The following is an 8,262-nucleotide window of genomic DNA, read 5'->3' as shown; positions in this document are numbered from 1 at the left end:
AAAAACATTTGTAATCTGAATAAAGCTGTCCAAGGCTATAAAATGACTTCGCATATTATAAAATTCCTCTATTTAAAGTGTACAATTCAGTTGTTTTATTATAATCACAGGGTAGTACAACTCTCACTATAGTCAATTTTGAACATTTTAATTATTCCCAAAAGAAAATCCATATTTTTTACCTGTCATCTCACAATTTTCCATTTCCCATCAGCCTTAGGCAACTGCTAATCTACTTTCTGTCTCTATAAATTTTCTACAGTGGTATTTCATATAAGTGAAATCATATAATATGTGGTCTTTTGTGACTGGTTTTTTATCTGTGCAAAATATTTCAAGGCTCATCCATGTTGTAATGTGAATCAGTAATCCATTACTTTTTATGGCTGAATAATATTCCATTGTATATATGCCACATTTTATCATCAACTGATATATTTTATGAGTTGAAGGACATTTGGTTACTTTCACTTTTTGCCTGTTATGAATATGATATTCTGAATAATTATGTACCAGTTATTGTGTGTGTGTGTATTTGTATACTTATATATACATATTTTTTTTTTGTTTTGGGTACTGGAGATTGAACCCAGTGGTGCTTAACTACTTAGCCATATCCCCAGCCTTTTATATGTTTTATTTTGAAGCAGCATCTCACTAAGTCCTCAGGGCCTCACTAAATTGCTGAGGTTGGTCTTGAAATTTCTATCCTCCTGCCTCAGCCTCCTGAGTCACTAGGATTACAGGTGCACACCACCATGCCCAGCTGGATACATGTTTTAATCTTTTGAGTATATCCCTAGGAGTGGAAGTGCTGACTCAAATAGTAACTTTATTTTTAACTTTTTAAGGCACTGCAAGACTGTCTTCTAGTCTCATTTTTTTGCACACATGCATGTGTACACATATCTCCTTTTCACTTATCTATTTATATATTTATTTCTGCCTTGGCTATATTTTGCTGTTCTTGGTACCTCTCAAACTTTTCCCATCATTACCCTTTTCAGGGTAGACTGCATCATATCTTAGTAAAGTCTCTCTTCCCCTCCTCCCTGCCTCTCTTCTTTTCTTTCTCTCTCTCTCTGTTAGTACATCTTTATTCTTTCTCTAAATATTGTTAAGCCATTGATAACTTAAATTCTAATTATCTGCAATCAACTATCAAAGGAAATTCTTTTTGATGCTTTGTATTTATTAATATTTCCCCAGCCCATGAGATTTTTACAACCCAAAAAATCATATCTATTTAGATTATAAACATCCAGTGTCATATAGCTAAAAGAAGAAGCAGCATCATAGCCAGTGAATTCTGAAGCATGATCTAAGTAGTTTAAATAGCATAAGCAATAAAGTATCTTCTGTTTGCTTTCCAAATTCTCATTAATCAATATTATAGGTTTGGCTTCTCAATTTATCTAGAGAAAAATAAGCTCTGAAGTCAGGCATTCCTGTTCTGAATAGATTCTACTATTCACAGGGATAAAATACAGGACCACATCTACAAAATGAGTGGAAAATTTACTAGGTATTTTTTCTTTGATCTTTTACTTATCTAAAAAGTACATCTGTCTTCATAGTTATCTGCTTATTTTTATCAAGAGTGAATCTTTGGATAATCCTTTAATATTGACAAATAATAATAATATTAAGTTTGATAAATTGTCTTTACATGTGTGTAAAATTGTTGTTACAGTATGACAGCATAAAACATCAAATATTTCATGCAGGCACAGAAATTGTAAAGTATTCCAGATCATGGGGCTTGGGATGTGACTTAGTGGTAGAGAGCTTTCCTAGCACATGTGAGGCACTGGGTTTGATCCTCAGCCACATAAAATAAATGATTAAATGAAGTTGCAAAAAAAATATTGCAGATCATTAACTATCAATAAAAGCTGCCACTTCTTGGCTGGGGCTATAGCTCAGTGGTAGAGCGCTTGCCTAGCAAGCATGAGGCCCTGAGTTCAATCCTCAGCACCACATAAAAATAAATAAGATAAAAGCTGCCATTTCTGTTGAATGCCAGACTTGTGTTAGACACTTTATATTCATCATGTCTTCCGTTCAAACAGTACTGAATGATGGATATAATTAGCCAATTTCCAAAACATTTAATTTATGAAATAACTATTTAATTATATGCATTAATATTCCTCACATTTGGGGGGGTGGGTATCAGGGATTGAAGTCAGGGATGTTTAACCACTGAACCACACCCCCACCTCTTTAAAGAATTTTTTAAATTTTTTTTTTATTTTGAGACAGTGTGTCACTAAATTTCTGAGGCTGACCTTGAACTTGCAGTCCTCCTGCCTCAGCCTCCCGAGTCAGTGGGATTACCAACCTATGCCACCATACCCAGCTACACATTTTCTTCATTCTTAATTGGAATTTTTATGTTTGTGTAAGAAATGGCTAAAGTATAGCTATAAATAAATTTCTTTCCTTAATACTTTCCATCAGATGGGTTATTTTAAAAACCTGATTTAATCATTATAAGTTCATCTCTAGTTCTTTCTTATACAGCTCACAGAATTTTACTTAAGTAAGAATTTTATATATCAATCATAACTATCCCAGGTTTTTATAAAAATTATCCTAAGCCAGCATGTGATAATCATGTCTACCAGTGACAAGTTACAACTACTCTTTCTTTCCCATTTACTCTATTCTTTTCCCAAAGAGGAATTTGTTTACACCCTTTGTCTGATATCCAAAATTCTCTGTCTCTGTCATTGGAACTCATGGCTTTCTACCTCAGTATGTTCTCATACCTATAATGTCTTTTTCCCTACCCTACTACTGTCAATTCTACCCAAAGAATCCATAGAAATTTAAGTGGGCTTCTTCGAGTATTCTAACTTCCATTATTGATACTTTCTTCCTTTCTTTTTCCTTTGTTTTTGATTATTTTCTTTACCTCTTTTTTCATTTCACATTATTTCAAGTTAGAGAGAAAAATGGCTTTTGTTTTATTTGTGAAAAAAAGGGCTTTAATCTTTTTGTTGGTTGGTTGGTTGGTTGGTTGATTGGTTGGTACTGGGGATTGAACCCAGGGGTTTTTACCACTGAGCTGTATTGTCAGCCCTTTTTAATTTTAATTTTGAGTCAGGGTCTTGTTAAGTTGCTGAGTATTTTTGCCAAGGTTGCTGAGGTGACCTTGAACTTGGGATATACTTGCTTCAGCCTCTGGAGTTGCTGGGATTACAGGATAGTGCTACTATGCCCAGCAAGGGCTTTAATCTTGTCCAATGAGCATATAAAGAGACTCAGAGGAAAAAGGAAAGTCAATTTTATATCTTGTTATGAATTAATTTATTTCAATCATTAAGTTTACATTCAGCAAAATTTTGGAAAAATTCCCAGAACCCACCAACCAGAACAAATGTTAATATTTGACTTTATTTATTTCCATAGTTGCAATCATCCTACATAGTGGATGTTGTATCTTGCTTTCCTCTATTTATTTTATAAGAATTTCCCCCATACTACTACTCTGAAAATATAAGAGGGATTTAGCAATGACATTTTGATGGCTGGCTACTTAATGTTGGATGTGCCATTATTCATATCCTGTATATGGACACTTTGTTTCCAATTTTTACATTTCAATAAGTAATGTTGCATTTGACTTTTGAAAAGTCAAACTTAGTATAATATTTTTTTAGGATAGATTTCCTAAAAGGGTTATAAAAATATGACCGTTTTCTAGTCCTACCAGGGACAAAAAAAAAAAAAAAAAAAAAAAAAAAACCAGACTTGAATTTTGATAGATTGTTGAATCTTTAGAATGTAATTTTTTTTAAATAAACAGATTTGAAAATGAAACTGGGTCACTCTTTTCCAAACTCCAAGAAAATAATATAAAGGAGACCTTTTACATTGCCAAATATTTTGATATAACGAAGTGTTATATTTTTTTAATGGCATTTTAGTTGAGCAGCAAGTAGAAAAGTTAATGGAGTTTGGCCTGTTTTTAGTGAATACTAAATTTTTGATAGTACTGTTTTGAATACTGTGAACCCCAGTGTGTATACATAGGAGGTGGAGAAGGGTAGAGAATGTCAAGGACAATGACAAACTGATGTTCATTTAAGCCAAGTGATTTAGAGGAACTCAGGTTTGAAAAGAACCATATGATCATTAATTTTTAGGTAGGAGGTCCAGGATAGCCCACCTGCATAAACAGGTCAGTATGTCACATGTTTTCCAAATTACTTAAAAATGAGTTTCCTGGGGCTGGGGTTGTGGCTCAGAGGTAAAGAGCTTGCCTGGCATGTGTGAGGCTCTGGGTTCCATCCTCAGCACCACATAAAGTAAAATAAAGACATTGTGTACACCTATAACTAAAAAATAAATATCAAAAAAAGTTTCCTAAGCTGTAAAATAAAAATGGAGCTGGGTGTGGTGGCTCACACCTGTAATCCCAGTGGATCTGGAAGCTGAGACAGGAGGATTGTGAGTTCAAAGTCAACTCAGCAACTTAGTGAGACTCTAACTCAGTAAGACACTATCTCAAAATAAAAAGTGCTGGCCCAGTGGTTAAGAGCCTCTAGGTTCAATCCCTAGTAAGCCACCTGCTCCTCAAATGGATTGCCTTATGACAGTGCTTTTATTCACACTGGACACATGAATAAGGAGAACTTGAATTCCCCTTTATCAAAAAATTTTGTGATATGATTCCCCAAGGCCACCGCCGCCGCTGTCATGGTAGCCACCGTCCGGGGGTGCAGCAGATCGCCGGAGAGCGTCTGCGCGGAGCTTCAGTGCAGCCCTGGCGGGACCGCAGCAACCGCCAGAGCGCTAGCAACAAATTCCAGGCTGGAGGAGCCACTGCCCTACGCGCCTGCTGCCGGCGCGCCCAGATGGTCTACGTTTCAAGTTCATCGAAGATTAAATTGATGTTTATGGGCTGATCTGGAAACCTAAAAGCAATTTGTTTTTCTAAATCTATAAGAAAATATGCACAATTTCCCATCAACCGACTTAAAAAAGGGGTTTTAGAACACAACCCAATGTATGAAGTACCATCTTGAAGATGGAATTATGAATATGGCAGCTTTTCTACGGGGCTTTGAAGAAAGGGGCATTAAGACCGACAGGCCTGAGGACCAGTTAAGTAAAGAGAAAAAGAAAATTCTGTTCTCCTTCTGTGAGGTGTGCAACATCCAGCTGAACTCTGCAGCCCAGGCCCAGGTCCATTACAATGGCAAATCCCATCGCAAACGAGTGAAGCAGCTGAGCAATGGGCAGCCCCGGCTTCCAGCCCAGAGCTCAAGGACACTGCTGGTCAGCCCCAGCCCCAACACCAGCACAGGCAGTACATGCCATACTACTACCCTTCCTGCTCTTGTGCGCACTCCTACTCTGATGATGCAGCCTTCACTGGATATCGAACCATTTATGTCTTTTCCAATGGACGGTAGTTCGGCTGTTGGGCTCTTTCCAAATTTTAACACAATGGATCCTGTGCAAAAAGCAGTCATTAACCACACATTTGGAGTATCCATTCCCCCAAAGAAGAAACAAGTTATTTCTTGTAATGTCTGTCAGCTTCGCTTTAACTCAGATAGCCAGGCCGAGGCCCACTACAAAAGAAGTAAACATGCCAAGAAGGACAAAGCACTAGAGGCAACGAAAAATAAACCCAAAATGGTTTCTTCCAAGGACAGCGCAAAGGCTAATCCCAGCTGCTCCATCACTCCAATCACAGGCAACAGCTCTGACAAATCCGAAGATAAAGGAAAGCTGAAAGCCAATAGTTTCAGTCAGCCATCATGCTCTGAAAGTGGCTCATTTCTCCTCAAATCTGGCACAACTGCCCTGCCACCTGGGACAACCAAAAGCACAAATGGAGCACCAGGGTCTGTTGCTGAATCCGAAGAAGAGAAAGCCAAAAAATTGCTTTATTGTTCACTATGCAAAGTGGCTGTGAACTCCCTGTCACAGCTAGAGGCACACAACACTGGATCTAAACACAAGACCATGGTTGAGGCTCGTAATGGAGCTGGTCCAATTAAGTCCTATCCTAGACCTGGATCAAGATTAAAGATGCAGAATGGCAATAAGGGGGTCAGGACTACAGAACAAGACATTTCATTGTGAAATCTGTGATGTTCATGTTAACTCAGAAATTCAACTCAAACAGCACATTTCTAGCAGGAGGCATAAAGACCAGTTGCAGGGAAGCCACTGAAGCCGAAATACAGCCCTTACAACAAACTCCAGCGGAGCCCAAGCATTTTAACAGCAAAACTTGCATTCCAGAAAGATATGATGAAACCTTTGGCCCCAGCCTTCCTGTCCTCACCCCTGGCAGCAGCAGCGGCTGTGTCCTCTGCACTGTCACTGCCACCCCGGCCATCTGCCTAGCTCTTCCAGGCTCCAGCCATCCCTCCAGCTCTCCTGAGGCTAGGGCACGGGCCCATCTGTGCCACTCCGGCCTCCATCCTGTTTGCCCCATACTGACATCTGCAAGTCCCAAGACCAGCCAGGCCAGTAGGAAAGTCGAGAAGCCAAGCCAAAAGGATTTCAGCAACTTGAGCATTTTGTGTTACAGTAAGTATCCCACCTACCCACAAAATGCAGCCTACCACCTGAAACCCCAGCTTCAGTGAAAAACAAATCACTAGATTCAAGAGTGCTTTTATGGACTGATCAAATCATTTTGGAATGTGAGCAGCACAGGTTCCCTCTTCCCACCCCAACTCGACTCCATTTAATTGGTGTATCTGAGAAATCTGGGTTCTTGAAAATGTACAGTCAGAAAGTAAAGAAAAAGAAAACCAGTCTCTGTTTTCCCATGGGTATAATCTGGCTTAGAACAATATGGAATATTTTCCTGACAGACTTGAAAACTAGGATCTTCCTCAGATGTCTGTAAATAGCTCTGGAATCCAACCAGGCATATTCTAGTGTGGAAGAAAAATAGAACACAAGTGCTTACTTGTGAATACCATCTTACCAACGGATCACGTATTCTTTTTGGTGTACTCTCGTCGACAGGGATTGTGTACTGTTTTAGACCCAAGTACTGTTGTATCCTGTGTAGTACTAGATTGTATCTCTTGTCTGAATTCAACATCTTTAGTTGCTGTGTAAATGTTAGGAAGCAAAATAGCTTTGAATTTCTCGTTAAGAGAACAAAAGATAATGTATTTTCTTTATTTCATATTTTATTTGGAGATATTTAAACAAAATAGAAAGCCATATAACATAGCTATAATTACTACCTGTTTGCTATTTTTGTCTAACTTATTTTGTAGCTTCCTCACTGGTTTGAGTTGCTAAGCAAATATATACAAACACAAAAAGAGCTTCCTAAATTGCACATTTTGGCACCTTCTGTGCATTCTGCAAGAAGAAAATGAATCCATGTATTTCTACGTAATTATCTTCATTTTTAACCTATTTTCATTTGTAATGATGCTACATAATTTTGTGGCTCCCTAATGCAATAATGTACAGAAGATATAAAATTTATAATTGAACAATTTGTCTTTCTGTTCACTGAATATGTTGCAGGTCATGCTCCCATGCCCCCCTTTCAAAGTTGGTATCAACAAGACTAGAATATTTGTGATATCAGGGGCAAGAAGTATCATAAAACAATAAAATAGTGAACTCTTTTAGAGTATCTATATCTGCAATCTGTAAATGGAAAAATGTCTGTGTATTTTTTAAATGTACCTTTTCAATAAAAGCATCAAAAATAAAATAAATAAAATAAAATCACTTGAAAAAAAATAACCACTTATTTTAATGAAACACACACATACACACACACACACAAAATCAGATGTATTGTCATTTTATAGAACTATAATGCTCATCCCACAACACATACACATATATAACAAAAAGTAGAAAATATTCCTATTATCAAAATAAACTTTTAGTATTTTACATTTTTCATTTTAATCTGGTTTTAACTCTGTGTTCTTAGGGAACACTATTTTTATATTATTTAGACTTCATTATAAAGGAAAAGACCAGGAAATCAACCACACTATGAGTTCTTAAATGTTAGACTTAGGCATTAATTTTGTTTTGTTTATAAGATTATTTTAACTCTACTAAATTAAAATTCTGAATAGGGGAAGAGGGATGAGAAAGTAAAAAGGACAATAATTGAACCCCTCATATTTATCATGGCCTGTTTTTTGTTTTTAATTTTTAGACAAATTGCTTAGGCAATTTTGAGACAAATTTGCTAAACTCTCCAGGCTGACCTCAAACTTCGTAATCCTCCTGCCTCAGCCT

The 8,262-nt window shown here is 37.1% G+C and overlaps 1 pseudogene; it reads left to right on the top strand.

The window, feature by feature from the left end:
• Positions 1 to 5,034: 5,034 nt before the first annotated feature.
• Positions 5,035 to 6,468, top strand: LOC144251707 (zinc finger protein 385B pseudogene; annotated as a pseudogene).
• The last annotated feature ends 1,794 nt before the right edge of the window (positions 6,469 to 8,262 follow it).

The sequence above is a fragment of the Urocitellus parryii genome, unplaced genomic scaffold (assembly GCF_045843805.1).
Source record: "Urocitellus parryii isolate mUroPar1 unplaced genomic scaffold, mUroPar1.hap1 Scaffold_160, whole genome shotgun sequence".
NCBI classification, from domain to species: Eukaryota; Metazoa; Chordata; class Mammalia; order Rodentia; family Sciuridae; genus Urocitellus; species Urocitellus parryii.
The sequence above is the reverse complement of the archived record's forward strand: the minus strand, read 5'-3'. Positions and strand labels throughout refer to the sequence as shown.